At 37.1% G+C, this 23810-nt stretch overlaps 1 pseudogene across 1 annotated transcript; it reads right to left on the bottom strand.

Annotated features, from left to right (window-relative positions):
* Nucleotides 1-22266: 22266 nt before the first annotated feature.
* Nucleotides 22267-23132, bottom strand: LOC309653845 (mitochondrial proton/calcium exchanger protein pseudogene; annotated as a pseudogene). The gene is made up of 2 exons: nucleotides 22449-23132; nucleotides 22267-22326 (listed from the first exon to the last, which is right to left on the bottom strand). The product of its transcript is annotated as a mitochondrial proton/calcium exchanger protein pseudogene (transcript).
* Nucleotides 23133-23810: the final 678 nt, after the last annotated feature.

Below are 23810 nucleotides of genomic sequence, written 5' to 3'. Positions count from 1 at the left end.
CAGCCACGATGGATGCTCCTCAGCGCTTATCAAGGACCACACATTTGCTGACACTGCGGAACCCAGCAGCCTGAGCTGAAGAGACATCATGCCACCCTGGGTTGTATGCCGGCACATGGGCCCACACTTGGTGCCCTGCACCAGTAGACCCAGGGTAATGGCACACTCCAGCACTTCCCCTGCCCCATGCAGGTAACAGTCTTCCCATAGCAAAGTCAGTCCATAAGGTTTGGAGAGGTTTCTGCCTCTTCAAATGTGCAGACACCTATGCAAGCCTACAGGGATCAGGAAGAGTCAGGGAAACATGACTCCACAAAAGGAATACAAGAAACTTCCAATAGCTGGCCCCCCAAAAATGGAGAGCCAAAAATTACCTGACAAAGAATTCCAAACAATTGTTCTAAAGATGCTCAGCAAACCCACTACTGTGTATATATCCAAAGGAAATGAAATCAGCATTTTGAAGAGATAGCTTCAGTCCCGTGTTTAATGCAGCTTGGTTCACAATAGCCAAGATATAGAGATAAAATAATACTCTTCAATGGGTAAATGGATAATGAAGTTGTGGGATGTATATATCCCACTGGAATATTTTTCAGCCATGAGAAAGAAGGGAATCCTGCCATTTGTGACAACATGGATGGACCTTACAGGCATTATGCTAAGTGAAATAATTCAGAGACAGAAAGACAGATACTGTATGATACCACTTATATGTGGAATCTAAAAAGCTAATCTCATAGAAACAGAGAATATAATAGTTGTTTCCAGGGGCTTGGTGGGGGGGGGGGTGGAAGGAAAGGGGAGATGTTAGCCACAGAGTATAAGCTTTAAAAAGAAAAAAGAAAACAAAAGGGAAGCAAGGGAAGGGAAGGGAAGGGAAGGGAAGGGAAGGGAAGGGAAGGGAAGGGAAGGGAGGGGAGGGAAAGGAAGGGAAGGGAAGGGAAAGGAGGGGAGGGGAGGAGAGGGGAGGTGAGGGGAGGGAAGGGAAGGGGAGGGCAGGGAAGAAATACTAAGTAACACTGAATGGAGCACTTCCTGGGTCACTGGATTTCAGAAAAAGAATCAGGAAATACACATTATATGAAAGTCATGAGCCTTAATCTTAAGTCAATCAGGGGGTATTTTTAATGGTGAAATTGTTAATTTATCAATCACAAGTGTGAAAGGCTTCTCTCTTGCAAGTTTTTCGTGCCACATGGAGTTGATAAATTTCAGTTCCAATACTGCTATATTAACATCTTTATTATGTCTCTCAATCTCTCTATGGCTTCTGTTTTTGCGTGTGTGCTTTTTATGCCAAGAAATAAAGTGACTGAAGAAAATAACCTCTAATATCCATTACAGTGTTATATTATTTAAGTGTTTATAGCTTAGAACAATAAAAACATGAAGGTCCATTTAAAGAACTGGATTATATTTTGTCTACAAACTATTAATCAGATTACAGCTAATGATGATTCCCCAGAATTAAAAGTTGTAGTGGAAGAAAACTGTGCTTACTTAATTACTTATGTCAAGGAATATCACAGAAAATATATTTGTATGTATGTTAATGAAACCTGATATATACTTTCAATTGTCTGTCAAATAAAACATTTGCAAATGGTGGGTTAAACACACTTACTGTACAAAGATAAAAACAACATGGATAATTAAGCATGTGAAATAAGATCATGTGTTTAGCTGTCTGGAAATTTTATATGAAAGGGACAAAGGAAGATTCAATTTTATATAAAAAGGGAAAACCACCTTCAATACATATTCCCAACACTAAACAGAGCTTTCCTGACAAGAGTTAAATTTATAAACACAAGAGATTAAATTATTCTTTTGTATAATGTTTTTTGAAAAATGCAGCTTGATTATTTAAAATCAATTATTCTTTGACAATGCATTTTATTTTCTAGTTCACCAAATAGAATTGCCATAATGGCATGTATTTTCCATGTACTTTCATAAAAATGTATATTTTTAAACTTTCATTTGAATCTGTTTTTCACTGGAAATATTCCTTTTACCTAGAACATGTGAATTTCAAAAAAAAAAAATTTTATTTGAGGAATTTATGGATTTTTCTTAAAACAAATAACAAAAATTCAGTCATACGGGTGATTCCCATGGCTTAGGTTTACTATATTTCTCTCTTTCAGTTATTCTTTTATTTGGTGCTGAAGATAAGATCTAAGCTACTTAGAAAGCATGGCTTACTAGGTAATTTTGGCCACAAAATTTCAGATTCGTCAAGGCTTAGATCAATCACTTAAAATTTCAATGACATTAGTAGTTGCAAGCTTCAAGGATACGTACGTTCAAGAAGATATCATATTTAATAAATCACAAACTCATTGTTTCACAATCAGCTACTCTGCCATTCATGTTGGTAATGGCATCACTAAACTTCTGTAGTGACACTTCACCAAAGTTACCATTGAGGGCAATGGCCTACTGTCACATCACCTTGATGCATCTCCATCAAGGTGTTGACCTTGACAGGGTAGATCTTTATAACCACTTAGCACCACAAGCTTGCAAGCCAGTCAGTGAGATCACACATGGTAAAGCAAATGATTTATGGCAAGAATCACACACTGAAATGCCTTGCAGAAGCAGGTTAGGTAGTATAGATGAGGGAACGTGGCTGGCAATGATGTCACAAAATATCTTGCTTTAACAAATTAGTGTAAATAACATAGGAATATTCTCTATTTAGACTAAGAGATATACTCTTTCATTTTTCACTTAAAATGTATGGCTCTCTATATTTGCTCTTACTTTTGCACTTTTAACAGTGAATGACAACAGAGAAGAAATATTTATTTTTCCTCTTAATGCTACTCAACTGCAACTGTTTTACCATATGGTGAGTAATCCAACTCAGAGCTTAAGAAGTAGAACCCCTGACTCTTCTGTGAAATCTCAAGTTTTTAAAATGTTGGTAAATTATCCTATTTTTGAGAATTTGTCAATAATTTCTCTTTTCACTGCACTAATACCGTAAGCCAAACAAAATTCAACTTTGTGACCCCTAATGCAAAAACTAATTATTAAAATAAAACTATCCAAACAAAAAATAATACAATGTAGTCCCATCAATTCTACACTTTTACTAACATTTATCCCTTTGTGACAAATGTTGACAACTTTTACTGAGCCGCTAGTTCATTAATGTCAAAATTTGCAATTCTTTTGAAATTTTTAAACAGCTTCCTGGAAAAAAAATTTTCTTAAAAATTTTGGGATTTTTAAAAAATTCTTGAAGATAATTCTTTAAAGGTTTAAGTATATGAAAAATAGGGAAAGTATAATGATTATTTTCTAGTATATTTTACAAATAACTCAAAAGTAAATCTAAACTTCAAAAGGCTGACTTGAAAATACAGTGGAAAGGTTATCCCCCGACAGTGAAAGTTTTAGGTAAACTCATAATGGAGCCGAGAATAGCTCAGCAACCCCTTCAAGAACAGAGAGCTCCCAGGCCAGCAGGACTTGACATTAGCCTGATTACAACTATTAACACATCTAAAAAAAGAATGTGTTACTCAGAAGGCTCAGCCAAATACAGAAAAACAAAATAGATAGGATTGCAATATTAAATATTATATAAGCACAGGACAGCAGGTGCTTAGATGCTGATCACTGACTATATTATTAGCGATCCTAATTTTAAGACTATGACTAGCGCGAGGATAAATGCATTCGAGGACAAAATTGACGTCTTGTTATTTGATGCGCTGTGGCTGATGTCTATTTGGTGAGTTGTCATCTTACTGGCGTCTACTACTAATGCATGAGCTTCTGCAATACAAAGTTTGTTCTTTGGTTTGAGGAAGGCCCAGTGGTGCCCCTGTTCATTTACCTCCACCTGATACCCAGCAGCGATAATCTACCTATCCTCAGGCCAGGCTGAGGATCTTCCAGATTTCAGCTAAAGAACCATAGTACTGCTCTCCACGTCTCTCACCTTTGCAAACCTTCTTCTGATCAGCTTGCCTTCCAGCCCTAGACACCCACCCTCCATCTCCCCACAGGGCAGGCAGGGACAGCTGAATTCCTTTATAGTACAATTGCTGAGTGGTTGAGAAGTGCTAACTCTGTCACCCTCTGTAGCTTGAGGTTGTTAATGGAACACCCCACAAGGTTATCTTCTCCCATTATCCCAAACAGAAACTGAGACAAATGACCCTTTTCCATCTGTATTTACCTACTATTGTTTCATATTCTAACAAGACTTAATTTTCTGATCTTCCCTACATGTTCCCACCATTTTCTTCCCAAAATCCCTCAGTCTGGATGGAGTGGATGTCCCACTACTTTTAAAACATAAAATAATAAAAATACCTAAAATAATAAAAACACTATGATCTAGGCCACCATCTTTGGCTCTTGATATACAAAATGGGAGCTAAAAGTGTCTAAAATAAAATATTTCCTCTTGGAAAATCTTTGATTCTAAATACTGGCAAAAACATGAAAAGGTTTTTTTTTTTTTTCTTTTTATTCCTAGTAAAACAGTACTCATCTACTACCCTCCAATCACTAGGGAGAAGATCAGATACATAAAAGTGCAGAAGAAAACACATATTTAAAAAGTAGTATTTCCATTTTATTAATTATTTGATGCATTTTTGCTATATGCATGTTCTCTACATGTTATTTAATTTGAATTGACAAGGAATTGAATGTATAGATAACTGCCCCAATGTGAGCTACCAAGCAGCTTGAAAATTCAATTAGCAAATGTCATTTGTAAATGTTCACAGAGATCTGAACTAAAGTAGAAGAAAGCATAATAATAAACACACAGGATTAACCCGTAAGACATTTTATGAGCCTAAAATTTTCCTAGAGAAGAGCAAGCCTTCTAGTCTTCACTGTTTATTTATAATAATAAGTCCTGAATCTAGCTCTTAAGATGCTATCTTTGATGAAGCAATAGAATTATAAAATACTTTCAATATTATTCAAGAAGTACACCTAAATATTAAAACAACCTAGCATATCTTTTTTATCTTACATAATTTCCAATTAATGATAAAAGCATATGTAGACCAACATGTTAAGGACTGATTATTCAGAAGGAATTGATTTTTGTTGAGTGAAATAAATTGTCATGTGGCTTATGCTATGTTCCAGGATTGTTTTTAGCCAAGTAAACAAAAATTTGAGTCACCCTGACCTTTTGTAATAAGGGGCAAACTATGCCAGACACACAACTGCTCCATCTTTTTCCACATTCAGTTTTAATCAGAGCTCCATTTAAGTTTTTGTGTCTTGGCAATCATTGCATTGCAAGGCAAAGAAACAGCAGAAACAAATGAGATGTTGCTTTGCCCCGGCCGATTAAATCATGATTCAAGGTAACATTCAGGTGACATTGCAAATTGTCAGAACAGCAGGGAGCCATACTTCAGGAAAGAAAAAAATGTGTGAAGGATGTTTATTTCCCTATCCAATATAAGTGACAAGGTTGAAATGAGGATGGTGGTGTGTCTATAAAAATATATCACCGTTTAAGGAATCCTATTACTAGACACGGTAGAAGCTCTGTCTTAGAGAAGCCTCCATACTGTGGGTAATTATCACAATCCAGAATGCTAATTGCTTTTCGATCTGCAGGCTGTGCTTTCAATGAGTCTTGTTGAGCACTGCTGGGCTGTACCTAGTCTGCTACTTAATGAGAACAGCCCTTATCAAAGGACAGCATCATCTCTGACTATCAAATCGATAGGAAAGCATTAGCCCAGGCTTTAAAGTTTGGAAACATGTTGGTCAATAGATTTTTGCTCAAATACTGAATATTTCAGGATCATTCCTAGAAGCCATCCCATTCCCCAAGTCTATGAATAATCAGCATATGAAACACATGGGAAGGTAAGGAGCAAGGGTCAGCCAGGGTCTTCTTTCTGCTGAAAGTTAATGTAAATGCAGTTATACACCAGATGCTATTTGGAGCTTCAATGTGCAATGAGATATTTTCCCATGACACTGTGGACATTTCAGACAACTGGGCCTGGATATTAAGACAGTATGAATTTATTTACTTATGTATGTATAAATGCAAATATATATGCATTTCATCTTCACTGTGTGTGAAACTTTGTGCTTTTTACTGTGTGTGAATCTAATTTAATACAGCAATCTTACAAGTGTGTGATTCTTTCTTATTTCTAGAATAAGTAAACATATGGGAAAAATTTTTTAAAAACAAATCTTCTAAGGTTACCTACTAAGTGACAATGTCAAGGTTTAAATGCACACCTCTATGGCTTCAGAACTCATATTAAGTATGTATTTAAAAATTACTATAATATATATGTGTACATATACGTATATATATTTTATATACATATAATGACATTCAACAAATAGAGAATTATATAGAAGAGTGGTGCTTAAATTTACCAGATTCAATGTATTATTTAAAAATAGATATTTTGAGTGTTCTCTTTAACATGCCAAAATTCAATTTAGAGAGAATAATCTGACTTTACAATTTACTAATAAAAGCAATTTAATGCTGCCTTTGAAAGATAAGGAGAAATTAAAGCATGCTATATAATAATACCTATTTTTTAGAAAACTTTAGGCACAGGGAGGCATGAGCCATAATGAAGTAAACATACACCACATATAAAATGAGCGTAAGCACAACAACTTAAATGGATAACGAATTTGAGTAAAGTTGGAATAAACAAAGTACAGTCTTACCTTGAATGTTCAGGTAGTTGCATACCTAAAAAAGACTCAGTCTATATGAAAACCTCATGTTCACATGAAGATGTTGTATTTATATTTTTTAAAAAGAATCAAATTTCAAGATTAGACACTAACAGACTTTTCATCTACACAAATGCAGAGAAGAATATTTTGCTAATTGCGGTGCTCAAAATATTATCTTCTGTGCCCAACTGCTCAGTAACTACTGGCATCAAATAATTCCACCTAAAAATGCCCTTGGTAACTCCCATTCATTAGGACAAATAAACCTCTTCAACTTCCAAAACATTCTGTAAAGGGTAGTGCATTATTTTATTTACATACATACATATGTATGTATATGTGTATATTTTATATATATATGTACATACAGTTTACAATATAGACGGAGTCAATGTATTCCAATTTCTTTGTGGCAAACTTTTTGCCTAATACGTCTTAAAGAACTTCCCAATGTTGTAACACTTATAACCCAGCCTCACTAGTTTTAACACCTGGATAGTATTTTTGGGATGTATTGCCATAATTAGCCATTTTCCTATTGACACATATACTATTTCCATCTTTCTATTATTTTTTCTATTTATTTTCTGTCTTTCTAATAATTTTTCTTATTTTTTTTCTTTCTCATCTTACCCTCAGTTTAAGATTGTTTTTCCAAGTTCCTGTATCTAACTTACTTAGATTATTATCAAATTAATGTGATACCTGACTTTTTATTTTCTAAGCATTAGAATCCGTCGCCCTCGCACCGCCCAGTCGGCGCCCCGCGGTTCCCGGGGCGCAACGAGGCCAAGCCGCCGCCCGCCGCCCCCGCCAGCGCAGGCCCCCGCCAGCGCAGACCCCCGCCCTCGGGGCCTCGAGCACGCCGGGCACGCCGGAGAGCGCGGACGGCCGCGTGGGTATGGAGAGGCGGCGGCTCCGGGGAGCCGGCCGCCTGACGTACCTGCGGCGGCCTCACGCTTGGGTCCGCCCGGCCCGGGATAACGGCGCCTCCGCGGCGAACACGCCTCAGAGCTCCATGCGGGGTGTTTACTCCCAACGCTCGAGATACTGCGCGATCCGGGCGGGGAGACCAACGGCCTGGAGCGCCGGCCCCGCCGGCCGTGCGTGCCCTGCGTGCGCGCTCTGGACGCCGGTGCGTGCCCTGCGTGCGCGCTCTGGACGCCGGGGGCCCAACTTAACTCTTAATTGGCCAAGATGGGGCTCTTTTGACATTCCTAAACTGTTTTTTTTTTTTGCATACACAGCTAGGAAAAAAAAAAAGCTGGCTTGATGAAATATCTTTTCAAAATTCTGACCCTAAGGGAACAAAAGTACTCCTAGGAGAAAGCTTAAGGTTATAACTCTTATTATGTCCTTGAAACGTAAACACAGACCACATTGCCTGAGACTACATCCTTTGCTCAATCAGTAGAACCCAAAACTGAAAAAAAAAAACCCGGGGGTGGGGGGTGGGAAAGAGGCATTTTTAACCTCAAGCAAGTAAATTTAACTTATTCCAACTTTTATTTACAAACTAGTGAGTTTACATTGTAATACCTGATTCACGACTAAGTTTTAAAATGAAGCTATGAGATCTCTGATTGTGTCTGTTTACATGTCTGTGCGTACATTAGAGACATGATATATCATTACCTTCAAATGATCTTATCAAAATTAGTTTGTAAAAGAGCTCTATTTAATTGACTTAAAATAAGTGCTTAAAAATTAAGTATGTCTAAATGTAATGGAAACCAAACTGAATTTTTTAAAGGATCAAGTGATCTAAGATTATTCTTTAATGAATGAAAACAAGTTTACATTTACTGGTTTAATTAAATAGGTCTATCTTCACAGTTAACAACCTGAAGTATAGAACTTTTATTGTACCTAAGTTTACTAAACGTCAAATAAGTTCACATTATCTCTGTTACAGATTTGTCAGCAAGAAAGCCAAAATTTGGTATAATGATTTATTTGTAAATTAAGTAATATAAATGAGATAAAAGCTTTCAGATGAACTCTAAGAATAATTATGTTTTATGGTATGTCTACTTCAATTAGTTTCTCCAAATCTTTTTGATAACTTGAAATTTTAGCTTTGCTATGTTAAGTTAAATGATAGGGATTCATTGAATATCCAGATCATTTTCAAATTAGATGAAATATTGAAACATTAATTGCTAAGTAAGTCAAAGTTTACCTATTTTGTCTTATTAAAGAAAAACTAAAGATGCTTTGGTTTATTGGACACACATCTTGTACCACATTGAGGAAAGTAATTATGTTGTTAGAAAATGTATGTTTCTAGAGGTTATGGAATATACTTATAAATTTACCAATCAGGAAATGCTGGTATGACAGACAGTTCACAATTGCTTGCTTCTTGGTTTGTGCTAGAGATTGGGGTTTCAAGGGTTAAGAATTCTGACTAATGAATGTGATTGGAACTACTAAAGATAATAAGAGAAATATTTCCATGAAAGGAAAGTAGGGTGTGTGTTTTCCATAAAAGATGGTATGAGGAATGGAAATGTATTTTTGGTGAGGGAAAATAAAGTAATTTTGTCCCAAAGCTGGTTATTTCCAAATTCAAAAGAAAATAAGTGACAAACTAATGCGGATATAGAAAGTTGTAGAAGGTCTGTGGAAAAGGAACCCTGAGAAAAGAGTTCTCGGGACTGACTAATATTGGAATGGATTTAATTAAGTGAATTTTGATATTAAAAGTCAGTTGGTGCAAAATTTGAATTAGATTTTCTCTCTGTTAGGTGACAGAGTTTTCCTGAGGTATTGATCTGCTTTTGATAACAAATTGTAAAGTTTCTTTACTTTTTAAGCAGTCTGTTGTAACTTTCTGTATTTGCCCTTGAAATCATTTATTGTCACTTTGGTTGAGTGCATAAGTATTGTTTCATACTGACTTATGATCCTACTTAGCCAAATGTTTTTAAAACCTTTTGATGTCTTTGACAAACTTCCTCAAATCAAATTCTAAATGAAGTTTTTTTGACCTTTAGGTAACTTTGGGATGCTTCAGAAGGCACCTGAAGCATCTCAAAGATAGAAATTAAACTTAATTAAATCCATTCCAATATTAGTAACCAACAAGGACCTACTGTATAGCACAGGGAACTCTGCTCAATATTATGTAACAAACTAAATGGGAAGAAATTTTGAAAAAGGATAGATACATGTATATGTATAACTGAATCACTTTGCTGTACACCTGAAACTATCACAACATTGTTAATCAACTATACTCCAATATAAAATACAAAGTTAAAAAAATAAACTTAGTTAGGCTTATTTGGTATGTTAAATCACATGGGAAACATTGTCAAATGAGTGACGGTAAATCTTCTTAGGTTATATAGTATGGGTAAATGATATAAACATATGTTGTAGAGATTATATGAAATTGCTAAAATTTGGATATATTCTGGTTTAATGTTATTAGTCATAATTTTAGTTATTATTTTACAATTGTTGTATGTCACAAAAATAACCTTAACCCTGCAACTTTGCTTCCAGAACCACAAGAAGAAAATGACCACAGCTGCATTTTAGAAACAGATTATCTTCTTACTCCTAGGAATAATTTACAAGAAAATTCTATTGATAATGCTGGTCTACTTTGGTTTACAGATGGGTCCTACTTAAAAAATGACTGAGGGCATTACCAAGATGGATATGCAGAAACATCCACAATGGACATAACTGAAAGTTCTTTTTTACCAAAAAACAAAGTCAGCACAAGCAGAATTAATTGCTTTAACTTGAGCTCATCAACTCATCAATGAGCTAAAGGTCAGGTAGCAAATGTTTATGCTGACAGTCATTATGCCTTTGAAGTGGCACATGACTTTGGAATGCTATGGAAACATCAAGAGTTTATTAAAGCTTGATGCTATAATCAGGAAAGCTTATTAAAAAATATTAAAAAATGGAAAACAGGTTGCAGGACTATTAAGTGGTATACAACTACCAAAACAGTTGGCAATTATTAAAATACCAGTGCATTCCAAATCTGACAGTATGGAAGCTAAAGGAAATCAGCTTATTGATGAGGCAGCCAAACAGGCAGCTTTAAATACCCATTCTGTCTAGCCTTGAGAATGGTCAGCGCTCTCTGTTAACCCTGCCAACCCAGTGAAAGATTTCCATCTGCCGGCTCAAGAAATATGCCATTGAAGAAGAGAAATAAATAGGGCAACAATAAGGGGGAATTTTGGACCTGTCACACAAATATAATTTGGAAATAATTAAACAAACAAACTATAGTGCCTGTTGGAGCTCAAATGCCATTACCCCAGCATGTACATTCTTTAACTCATTGGACACCTGAGAAAATGGTTTTATGGGGAAAACACTATGTTTGGAAACTTTCTCCCATGATGGCTCATAAAGTATATGCTTGTTTTAGTATCTACACTAAATATAATCCCAGAAAATCACTTCATGGGTCACAAGGCCACTTTCTCTTCCTAAGGGTCCCTTCGAGGTATAGCAATTGGACTTGGTCTGAATGTCACCGTCTCAAGAATATAAATATATCTTGGTAATGATCTGTATGTTTTCACACTGAGTTGAAGCTTTTCCTTGAAGAAGAGCCATGGCTATAAGGTTACATTGCTATTTGAAAGGATAATTCTTGTTTGGGGAATTCCTTCCAAGTTACACAGTTACCAGGGAAATTATTTTACTGGACAAATAATTAAATCTATTTGTGACATATGGCCAATAATGCAGCATTTTCACTGCACTTATCACCCCCAATCTTTGGGACTGGTGGAAAGAATTAATGTCACTATCAAAACTCAATTGGCAAAACCTTCAGAAGCATTTCATCTCTCATGAGCAAAAGCTCTTCTGCTAGTGCTTCTCAAACTTAGGTCTATACACTTTGCTAAACATCAGCTGTCTCCTTTTGAAATAATAACAGGACACCCTATGTAATTAGATGAGGGAATATGTGAACCAACCTTACTCAAGGGAGATATATTACATTGTTGTCAGGGTCTTATTGAGGCACTTAAAAGAAATGCAGAGTTGGTAGCTAATTCCTTTCACAGTGAGCTCCCCAGAAACAAAGACCTTGAGGATCATGGATTACAATCTGGAGATTTTGTTAATTAGAAAACACATCAAATCAAAGACTTTTTGTAGCCATGTCAGAAAGGACCTTATTAGGTATTATTAACTACTCCATGCACTGCCAAAGTAAAAGCCATAGACTGAGGGATTCACATCCCTCATTTCAAAAAGGGTTTTTGCATTGGACTGGTCTGTAGAGAGGAATGCTGACCTCAGACTTAAATCAGTGCTCAAACAGAGGAGAAAGAACACCCACACCAGGAGGAGAAGATGACAGCAGTGGTAGACAGCTGACCCAAGAATCAGAACCAGGACTGTATGACCCATCCTACTAGTTCAAATGAACTGGTTTCTAAACATCTGTCTCACTATGAAAATTGAAAGTTTTTTTTTTTTAAATGAAAGTTATTGTTTTACTTCTAGCTATACTTTTGCCTCAATGCTCATTATGGAAAGAAAATTATCTGGTAAAGTTGTCACAAAGTATAGCTACTGGGGGCAATCTAACCGATTGGTTGGATCTCTCATCAAATTCCTCAGTCAATAAAAATACTGATATAAGCCCTTCATAATTCCTGTCACCGACTTTTCAGATGTTCCTAAAATTACCACTCAACTAGACTAACCTCTGTCTGGCCTTCAGGTTCAAATTCTTCAACATATTAATGGATCCATCCCTTGTCTGATACTATCCTCAGTTCTGAGAGACTGAGCACAGATTACCCCAAGGCTCCTTTGCCCCATCTCTTACTTGATGAACAAATGTCTTAAAGAGAAAAAACATGAGTAAGTTATGCCAGTAACTCCCGTATGTTAAATACAGTACAGATGGCTTTTGGAAAGCCTGCAGGAAAAATGATTCATGGGTTAACATTGTGTTAACTAAACTTCCAGTTAATGAGACTATCAATGAGAGCACTCTGGGAGGAATCACTTGTGCTCCCCCAGCTTTTGTCTTAGTATTGGAATTGACCCACCTTCTCAAGGATGTGCACAGAAATATCTTAATAGCTGGCAAATAGAAGGTTTATGTCTACTAGGATATTATGTTATCCCATTGTCTATACATATGGAAATAGAAGAACCTTCTTTCTCTCTTTATTACAGAGGCAATAAATCCATGTTAGCAGGATATCAAGATACTTGGTAGCAAAGTCTTTTGGGAATCTTGGTTCCTAGTGCAAGAGTATATGTAAACAGAGATATGATCAGAAATCTATCAGCTACCATCAAATAGCTGAGGGCTCTATAAAAATCATTTCAGAACAGACAAAAAGTATAAGATAACAGGGTTGCCTTAGATTTTCTACTGGCTAAACAAGGAAGTATTTGTGCTACTGCTCACACGACTTGTTGCCCTTATATCAATACCTCTGCAGAAGAGATATACCTGGAAAAACATTCCCAAAAGATAAAATGGTTACAAGATGTAAGGCAAACTGACTCTAAGTGATCTGTTCAGTTGGCTCATCTCAGAAATAAGAATTTTTTTCCCACTCTGCTTTACAGATGCTTATCATTGTCATAGTAGGTATCACTATTCTTTTCCTAGTTATAAATCTACGCATGACATGTATCACTGCTTGCTTTAAATCTACTGCTAAAAGTACAAATACAATGTTTGTTCAACAGTTTGACATCACTGATAATATGTGTAGCCTATAAAATGTTTCCCTGTCAGCATATACCTCTGTGCTTGTTCACTACATCTGATTAGTTTTCCCCCCAAAATGGATAACTAGGAAAAAATACATATATATATATGTATGAAAAAGCCTGTCACTGAGGGACACGATGCACCCACTGCAGGCAGGTAGTACCACCCTGGCATCGAGGAACAAATATTTTGATCATCAAAGCTTTATATCAAAAGATTTGCAATCAAAACATGGAAATAATGAAAGAAAATTTCACCTATTAAGGTACAGGGAAGTCATTTTGGCTTTAACCATTAAAGGGTGCATTGTCCAGAAGTAAAGAACGTCTATTTTGAAGATAGAGATGAATGCCTCCATTCCTGGGATGCAATTGCCATTATTCCTTCAATGGTAAGACTCCCTTCCCAGGTGTCAAGGCCACACTGATCCACTGTGTACATACTATTCTGTCTTTTTTTCCCCCCTTAAACCTGGAAGGAATGTACCTTCCTTGCTTTTTTTGTTCTGACAAGATATAAAACTATACTGAAAACCATGCTTCTATAGAGAAGTTCCTCACAGCTATCTGAGAGGCTGTCTTCCAGGCTGTAGTCCTCATTTTGGCTGGAATAAAACATTTCTCTATTATTATTATAGATGTTTTATTATTTCTGTCAACAGTGGGAAGGCTGAGAATACAATGTTACAGATGTCAACAGGGTTCAAATGCCAAATGTTAAGTAGCTTTCCCTTCCCTAAGGGAAATGGGAAACTATTAAGAGTTTTCACTGAACAGGTAATAAAGTATGGTTTATATTTTTAAGATTTATATTTAAAAATAAATTTTAAATTTTGACTGCAGTATAGATTGGAAGTAGACAGGCAAACAGATTAAGATGTCATTGCAATCATTCAGGTTAAGAGGACTAACTGACCTGGAATTGTGACAATTTGGGTAGAATGTAAATATAGAATCCAAAATTTTCTAGGAGGTGGAGTTGACTGGAATTGGTAAGTGAATGGATGTTGGAAGAGATGAAGATGCTTAGGATAGCTGTTGGTGCCATTTAATGAAGTAAAAACCACCATAAAATAAGTTGATTTAATGAAGAAATTTGATGAATTTTATTTTGGACTGTTGAGTTTGACTTGCTTTCATGATAACCATTTGGAGGCGGCCCTAGTAAAAGAAAGATAAAGGAAGGAAAGAGAGAAGGAAGGAAGGCAAGCCAAATTCAGGTGAATATAGTTTATGACCAGTGATCAGTAAGAGATCAAGAGGTGAGATATTATGACTGGATGAATTAGAGCACTACAACAGAAAATATGGTTTAAAAATTGGGATTTAATTATTTATCATTTCAAATTCATCAATCTTGTGGATTGACAAAGGCAACCTTACCAGGATTATAAAAGAGGGTAGCATAAGTGGAGGAGAGAAGTAAGGTTTTTCTTGTAAGCCTAGGTAGGCTAGATTGTAAGTGGTGATATAGAAATTTAAGTAAATAAGAGAATTCCTCTTCAAGCCATGATAAAATAACAAAGAATAGACTTAACTTTTGACTTCAAACAACAGGAGAACTGGGCAAAATCAAACTATTGACTCCAAAACATTGGGAACGTGATGTGATACTCCTTGGCAGAAAGGAAATAAACATTATTAGCTCTACAATCACCTAAACTTTCTGGCTGGAACAATTTTCAGAAGCAGAAGAATGTGAGCAGACCCCACTCACTTTACTGAGTTAAGGAGGAAGAGATTACAGCTCCAGAGGCTGAGACAGTAGGAAATTATGGGGCAGAATTTGAATAAATGCTAGAGCTTGCTCTGAATCCAGTCTGTCTGGTTCCAGGCAGAGCCTGTGCTCTAGTTACTCTGCTCTGCTCTCTTTCTCTAGGTTACACAATATAGACCAATCTGTCATTTGTCAGTTATTTCACCACAGAAGGCCATACTTACTGCTTTCTGGTCTATTGCTCACCTCCCAAATCCAGCCGCTCATTACATCCAAATGTTTACAATTATGCACATCTTAAGCCCATTTTGGGTCAAGAGGTCTAATTTCTTATTAGGTCCACACTTCAATGATATCAAAGATTAACATCTCCAGAAGCATCCAGCTGTACCCTGCCATTAATTTACTAAAAAAGTGCATGCAAGAGAAAGGAAATTTAAGGAAACGAATATATATGATAGACCCCACAGTTCCTGAGCTCTCCTACTGGAGAGTTATTTGTGTACATCTTGGAAATGCTGCCAATAATAAGCAATTTTAGAAGGTAAGGAAGAATATGGAAACTTAGTAGTTATTGAGGAAGGGTTAAAATCAATTTAGAATTTTAATTCCATGAGTTTCATTATATATTTTATAAACTTAGGGTGTGAGATGTGGAGGAAAAACATATATTCAATGGTGTAAAGAGAAAACAATGCATTAATACAGGAACTGTGAATAACTTATTTCTAATATTTTTTATTAAAGTAGACAGGACAGAGAATTTTTATTTCATAGATAATTTCCTCGTATTTTAGAGAACTTAAAATTGAATTAGAACGGTTGACACTGCGCGAGACTCATCTTGAAGACTATTCAAAGCTTCACTTGTTACGTAATGAAAGGACAACTTCATATGATTTGAGCAGAGCTAGTCATTTAAATCCTTCCCTACTGTTCAACTTGGCTAGTCTCCATTGATATTAACCATTGACATTAATGTGTGATGGACAAAACTGAACCACAGACAGAACTAAAGACTGAGCCTGTCAAAGGATGCTCCTGAAAACTGGACATTTATGTCAGAAATGTGCTGAGAATTTTGTTCAATTGTACCACAAATGTTACTTTTACCTTATAAGGGGAGTAAAGCACAAAGTCAGAGTCTCCAGAAAAGTGAGGCAGAGCTGGGTAAGGATAGAAAACTCTCACAATCCAGGGAAGGGAGCTTTTCCTCTCCAGTGAAATCCTTACTCAGGCTGGATGAAGTCACACACAGGTGACAGTTCCAATAAGGAGCTATGGGAATCTGAGGAGTATATGCCTTGCCATGTCCTTATTTATGTAATGTTCTCAGTAAATTTACTTATCATTTTGTACAGAAGAAAATGTGCTTGTTATCTTTTGGGTACCACTTCATTGCCTCATTTTGAAAAATACTAATTGTTTCAGTAAGGCAGGCAGCGTATGCATTTATGTTCTGCTATCAAAAATTGAATTTAATATTTGTTTAATTCATTTTTATGTCTTAAATGCACATGTTCATGTTTTCTACATGTGAATATTGTGTGGCAGAAAAAGATCTGCAAACTGAATGGCTCTGGGAGATTATGAAATTTTAATGCTCTAAAATTAAGATTGGGTACATTTAGTTAAGATTGGGTGCATTTAGTTAAGTACTTTCATGAAATTACTTTTTAAAAATTAAGGTAAGTTAGATTGTTATTAACATATAAAAATAACAGAGGGGTCATAATTTTAACAAATGCTCTGTTAACTTGTGAAAACTATGCTATTATATCAGTCAACATAGCTAGTTAAATAACATGAAATATACTACATCACTAAAATTTTTTTAAACTGTTTTAAGAATGATAGAATGACTTTGTACATTTTAAATAGGAAATACAGGTGTATTTAAACGCTTATTTAATAGCCTTTTGGTAAATTTAAAAAGCCTGTCATATGAAAAGAGTATCACATAAAAACTAAAAGCATATAAATTGTAATTGGACTCATTTCTGTGAATACTAGTGACAAAATCAAGCAGCTTTGTTAATTTTAGCAAACGACTTTAGTCAATAAAATGGCAATAATATTAACAGATATTCAGAACATTGTCATAAAGAGAAAATAAATCAATACAAGTAAGATGTTTAACATGGAGACTAAAATAATAACATAGTTATTAAGACTAGTAAAACTACAACTAAAAACTAATTATACAACTACCATAATTATTAGTATCATTTTTATAAAAATCGCTAACATGTTTGTAGTTTACTGTATGCCAGTCATTGTTTTTGTGGTTTTCATATATTAATTCATTTTGTTACTATTACCTTTACTTTTCTTATCATAATATTCTGAAATTTATGGTATATTAGCAGTTTTGAAAGTTACCATAAATACAAGAAGGAAATTCTTAAAATCCCAGAGAAATAGCAGAGTCAGTAAATAATTTTCCTAATTTTGTGAAAATAAAATTTACAAAACTATGTTAAACTCTATCCTATTTTTAAAGATAATGCATCATATCATTCTAAAAATAAGTTAATCTAAATAACATTCATATTTTAGTCTATTAAATTCATTTTCCCAGTTATCTTAAGTTTTACAACACTTTAAAAAATAAAATTTTATGAAAGATGCTGAATGTTTAGTCTCCAAAGCTATAAAATTTAGCTTCACTACCAACTTATGTGACATGTGCCATTTAGTCTTTTATTTTTATACATATTATATTTCCCCAGATGTTTTGCAATTTGCCTCTTTTCTTGAAATCAACATCATGTTTTTCTATAATAAACATGTTTATTATCATTTTAGAAAACTTGAAATAAAGTCATAATACTGAACATTAAAATTACCCAATATATCAATCCACAACCCAGGGTTAACACTGTCAGTGTGGTAGCATTATTCCTTCCAATCTTTTTTCTATGCATCTTTACCTATATTTATATTTTTTTATGTATTATATTTGCTCTACATTACATTAATAGGACTTTTTCACGTAGAATATTTGCTACAGATAAATTAAGAAATCCTATCCATATTTCCCAGATATCAATATAGTATGGCAGAAAAAAACCCTACAAACTGAATGACAATGGAAAAAAAGATATAGCTTGTCTATCTTTACTTTTAAATCATACTACTAATAAAATTAAGTTGATAATATCTACCATGTAAAGGTGAAGGGCTCAGTTTCTGAAGGCACACTGCCTGGGTTTGAATCCTGGGTCTCCCATTTACCAATGTGTGACTTTGGACGAGTTACTCATAAGCCTCATTTCAAATGGGTAGAAGCATTTCAAAAACTTGTCAGATTGATGCGACAGTAAGTGAAATGATGTACGTGAAAATGGTTGGCATATTTCCTGGCATAGAGTTAAGTGTTCCATAAATGTTTTCTACTATTTTTATTACTATCATTTACAATCTAAACAGAATCAGGCTTTTTTTTTTTTTTTCTTTCTCTTTACATCACACAGAGGCAGGCAGACTTCATGTAACACTGACACTTGGTCTAATTTACATTAACCAACTCATGCAATTCCTTACTGACCAGACCAAGGGAGTGCCTTACCTACTGTACTATGCAGACTTCTATTGGGAAGCTTTACAATGCCTGCTGCTCTACTGGGAAGCTTTACAATGCCTGCTGCCCTGCTGCACCCCTCTTTTTAGAACTCTACAGAATAGCTCCAGATGGTCCCTGTATATTTTCGACAACCTTGGTCAACGTTACAGGTTTGGGAGCCTCCTTGCCTGTTTTAGATCAACGTTCAATCCATTCTGAGCCTCTATTAGTAGGCCTGTCTTCCTCCTTTCCTAGTAGATCTTCAGACTCAATGATGTTTCAAGTAACCCAGCTTAGTTCTCCTCCCTGCACCTGAAAGAGGCTAAAATGTACTCCAAACATGGATATACAAAATGCCTTTCATCTATTCACCACTGTCAGTGTATTAGTGAAAGTCCAATTTTTCATTAATATAATAAATCTGACATAAACACGGTCAATAAAAGTCTATTTCAAAACAGATTCCTTGAAGTGAAATAAATGTAAACCTCTTGCTATATACGGTAAAATTGAGTTAAAAAAAAATCTGTTGTGATACTGTATATCCACACATCAGCAGCACATGATAAAATCTCAGTGTTCTCTCAAAGACAAGGAAAGAACTGCTTTTTTTTCATATGTCATTATGATGGGAAACATCACATCTCATTGTGTCTCACTTTAGCTTATTTTTTCTCTTCACAGAAGTAAAAATACATACACTTATATTTAAAATAATGATGAGAAAAATAATCACATATTTATTAGTCTTACTATTAAGAATTAATATCAGCATTTGGGTGTATAACTTTCTGGAATTATTTGCACATATAGTTTTTGTTTGTTTTCCTTGTTCATAATATTGCTATGGTATTACAAACATTATTAAATGACATGAATTTTATTTCTATTAACAATTTGATTCTTTTTCCATGTCAATGTTCTTTAACTGGATTAAAGGTAACAAAAATATAGCATTTCATGCATTTCATTCATTTTTTTTTTTTTTTCACCTTCATTTTTCTATTTATTATCAAAATGGACTCAAGGAATCCCATGTTTTTCATTTGTTTATAATTCATTATCATTTATATTTTTATGCTCAAATGATCCCGGATATGACCCTTCAAGTTGGTGCCTATGTTTTTTGACATTCCTCCATTAAATTATCTTTAGCAGTTCTATCGAGGTTTAATTTACGTACCATAACATTCACTCATTGTGAGTATGTAATTCAATAAATTTTGGTAAATTTATAGACTGAAACCATCTCTAAAATCCAGTTTTAGAACATTTTCATCGTGACAAAAAGTCCCACTGTGTCCATCTGCAGTTCACCTCCATTTCCACTCCGGGGTCTAGGCAAACAGGGATTTGATTTGTTTCTACAAATTTGCTTTTTCTGTACATTTTCCACGCACGGAGTCAGCGTCCAGCTCCTGTTACGAGCGTATAAGCGTCTGGGAGCATCATGTCCTCTTGGCAACCTGACCCTCTCGTCACCATGAGTGACCTCTTCTGCCCTGGTAATCCTGGCTCTAACATCGACTTTGTCTGATATTAACGTTGGCTTTCCTGGACTAGTGTTAGCACCACTTACCTTTCTCCATTCTTTTACTTTTAACCTATTTGTGTCTTTACATTTAGATGTGTTCCTTGTAGAGTACACAGAGTTCAGTCTTGCTTTTTTATTTAATCTGACAATATCAACCATTTAGTTAATAAAACTAGAAAAAGAAAAAACCATACGACCATCTAAATAGACACAGAAAAGATAAACAACAAGAATTTACTTTATAGCACAGGAAACTATACTCAGTATCCTACAACAACCTGTATCATGAAAAATAACCTGAAAAAAATATATATAATTGAATCACTTTGCTGTACACCCAAAACCAACACAACACTGCAAATCAACTATACGTCAAAAAAATTAAAAATAAATAGTAAAAAAAATAGATGCAGAAAAAGCATCTGACAAAATCCAAAATCTGTTCCTAATAAAAAGTCTGATGGAATTTACAAAAAAGATACTAGAACTAAAAACTGAGTTTGGTAAGTCTGCAAGATACAAGATCAATATATAAAAATCAACTGTATTTCTATATACGAGCAATAAACAAATGGAAAGTGAAATTTTTAAAATTCTATTTACCTACAACAGACAGAATGTGGAAGCAACCCAAGTGTCCACGGATGGATGATGGATAAACAAACTGTGGTCCATACACACAACGGAATATCATTCAGCCTTAAAACAGGAAGGAGATTCTGACACCTGCTACGGCGAAGGTGAACCTTGAGGGCATTCTGCTCAGTGACACCAGCCAGTCACAAAGGACAGATCCTGTGTGATTCCACTGATATGAGGGCCCTGAAGGGTTCAGATTAAGAGAGACAGAGAGTAGATGATGGATGCTGGGGGCTGGGGGCAAGGGGTGGGGAGCTGTTATTTAACAGGTGCAGCTTCAGCTTAGGAAGATGACAAGAGATGAAAAGAGTTCTGGAGACAGATGGTGGTACCGACTTTACCACAGTGTGAATGTACTTAATGCCACAGCCTGTATACTTAGAATGCTTAAAAAGGGTAAATTTTAGGTTGTGTATTTTACCACAATGAAAAAATTCCATTCACAATACCATAAAAAATATGAAGCCACACACTATTGCTGAGGGAAATGGAAAAAGTCCCGTTTTATTCCTCACTGGCCGTCCCCAGAAGTGCCCCCATTGTTTATTTTCCAGTCTTTTCTTATTTTCTGACACACGTTATTCTAGTACCACTGCTGTCCCAGCCCTTGACCAGTTATGCTTCCAAACAGCCCCGGCTCCTCTTCGTGGGGGTGGTTAGACGCCAAGGGCTGGGAGTCAGGGGTGCTCATTGCTACTGGGGTGTCACTGCTGCTAGGCCCGGTCCCCAGACTGAAAGGGAGCAGGAGGTTTGACAGCATGAAGGACCAAGGATCTGATGAGAGCAATTTAACAAAGGCAGAAACTAAGTCACGAAACAACAGCTTCATCTGTGACAACTCAAAGAAACTTTCAACAATGCACTTGGCATAAAAGGATGGATTAGCAGTTCAATCATTCTAAAAGAATCACTCATATGGTGAGGGTGTCAATCCTTCAACATGCTACACCTTAAGCAAGCAATTAAAACTCCAAAGGAGGACTTCCCTGGTGGCGCAGTGGTTAAGAATCCACCTGCCAATGCAGGGGACGCGAGCCCGAGCCCCGGTCCGGGACGATTCCACATGCCGCGGAGCAACTAAGCCCGTGCACCACAACCGCTGAGCCTGCGCTCTAGAGTCTGCGAGCCACCGCAATGAGAAGCCCGCGCACCGCAACGAAGAGTGGCCCGCTCGCCACAACCAGAGAAAGCCACTCGCAGCAACGGAGACCCAACGCAGCCAAAAATAAACAAGTTTTTTTAAAAAAACAAACAAACAAAATAACCCCCACAAACTCCAAAGGCGGAGCCGTGAGCACACTTCAGGCAGAGAACAGAGCCCCGCGGAGCCCACCCACGCGGTTACGGCTGCACCTTCTCTACAGAGCTGCGTCAGCCACACACTGTCCCAGCGGAAAATCGGGGACCCTGAGGCGTCTGAAAGAAACATTCAGCTAACTCAGGCGAGAACTAAAGCTACTGCGGGACAATCTCTTGCTGTGACTTTAGACACTTAAAGCAACTGACAGGTGAGCCCAGCAGGGGCCCACGCCCATTACCTGCCTGCGCTCTCGGCGGGTCAGGCTGTGGCCGTGCAGGATGCGCCAGAGCATGCGCGCGGCGATCTTGGTGTCGATCCAGAGCAGGCGGAAGCCGTGGTAGTAGTGCTTCAGCTCATCCAGGACCCGCTGGCCCAGGGACTTTCTCCCGGCCGCCTCTGCGGGGGGGCTGTACACGGGGCCGCCTTCTTCCAGCTTCTTGTTCTTGTCTTTTAGGGACCGCAGGGACTTCTCCACCACGGAGTCATCGCCCAGCGGGGGCGACGAGCGCCAGCAGCGCACAGGAAGGAACCTCGGCGCTGCGACCACCACGCACGTGTGCCGGGGCCTCAGAGCCCAGCGGCCGAGGGGATCACCTCGCGAGGAAAGGCACACGGGGTGGACGGGACTGCAGCCGCCAAACGGAAGTTTCACGTAGCTCGTCAGCCCCGCGGTGCTGGCACAACTGAGGCAGGCACAGTCCCCCGCACGACCCCTCGGAGCGGCGGCGCGGGGCGGCGGGAGGCGGGCGGGGCCCCGGCCGCGGCAACTCCTCAGTAAAACGGACGCCATGTGCCCTGCGCGGCGGCCGCCGGCCTTCTGATGCTGCTGCTCCTCCCCCGCGGCGGCCGTGGCGCCTCCGCCCGCCCGCGGAAGGTTGAGAACGGCGGTTGGCTGCAGGCGGCTGGCGCTCAGCTCCTTCATTCATTTTTATAATAAATTTGTATTGTCCTTGTTAAGCATTTAGGGGGTTTTCAACTTACTGTTTAGACGTCACCATGATGGTCATTCTTAAAGCAATTTTGTTTATGCTCCAATGTACCCTAAGAAAAAAATTTTAAATACAATTGAAAAATTTAATAGACATTCATATTTATAAGGAAATACAAATTGCTCTCAGAAAAAAAAAATAATTGCACCAATTTAACCTCCCAACACAATCTGAGCATTCAATTTTCATGTCTACTACAACAGCAGCATAATGACTCATTTTTATAGGTTCTAGTTTTGGGTTAAATTAAGTGCTTTATGCTGGTTGGGTATTTTTCCATTTAATTAGTGGGGTAGAACTTTACAAAAATTTAATAACAATCTAATCTCTTCAGTTTATTCTCTGTTGCTACAATTTGTTGGCTGTTGTTCTTCTACTTTCGTTCATTCCACCCTCTGTTGGGATAACAGACTTTTAATTGATTTGCTTACATTCTTTAGATATTAAAAACATTAATCTGGACTTCCCTGGTGGCACAGTGGTTAAGAATCCGCCTGCCAATGCAGGCGACAAGGGTTCGAGCCCTGGTCCGGGAAGATTCCCCATGCCATGGAGCAAATAAGCCCGTGCACCACAACTACTGAGCCTGTGCTCTAAAGCCCACGAGCCAC

This window comes from Balaenoptera physalus (assembly GCF_965194825.1).
Source record: "Balaenoptera physalus genome assembly, contig: HAP1_SCAFFOLD_2559, whole genome shotgun sequence".
In the NCBI taxonomy this organism is placed as follows: domain Eukaryota; kingdom Metazoa; phylum Chordata; class Mammalia; order Artiodactyla; family Balaenopteridae; genus Balaenoptera; species Balaenoptera physalus.
Note: the sequence above shows the minus strand (reverse complement) of the source record. Positions and strands in the feature narration are given on the sequence as shown.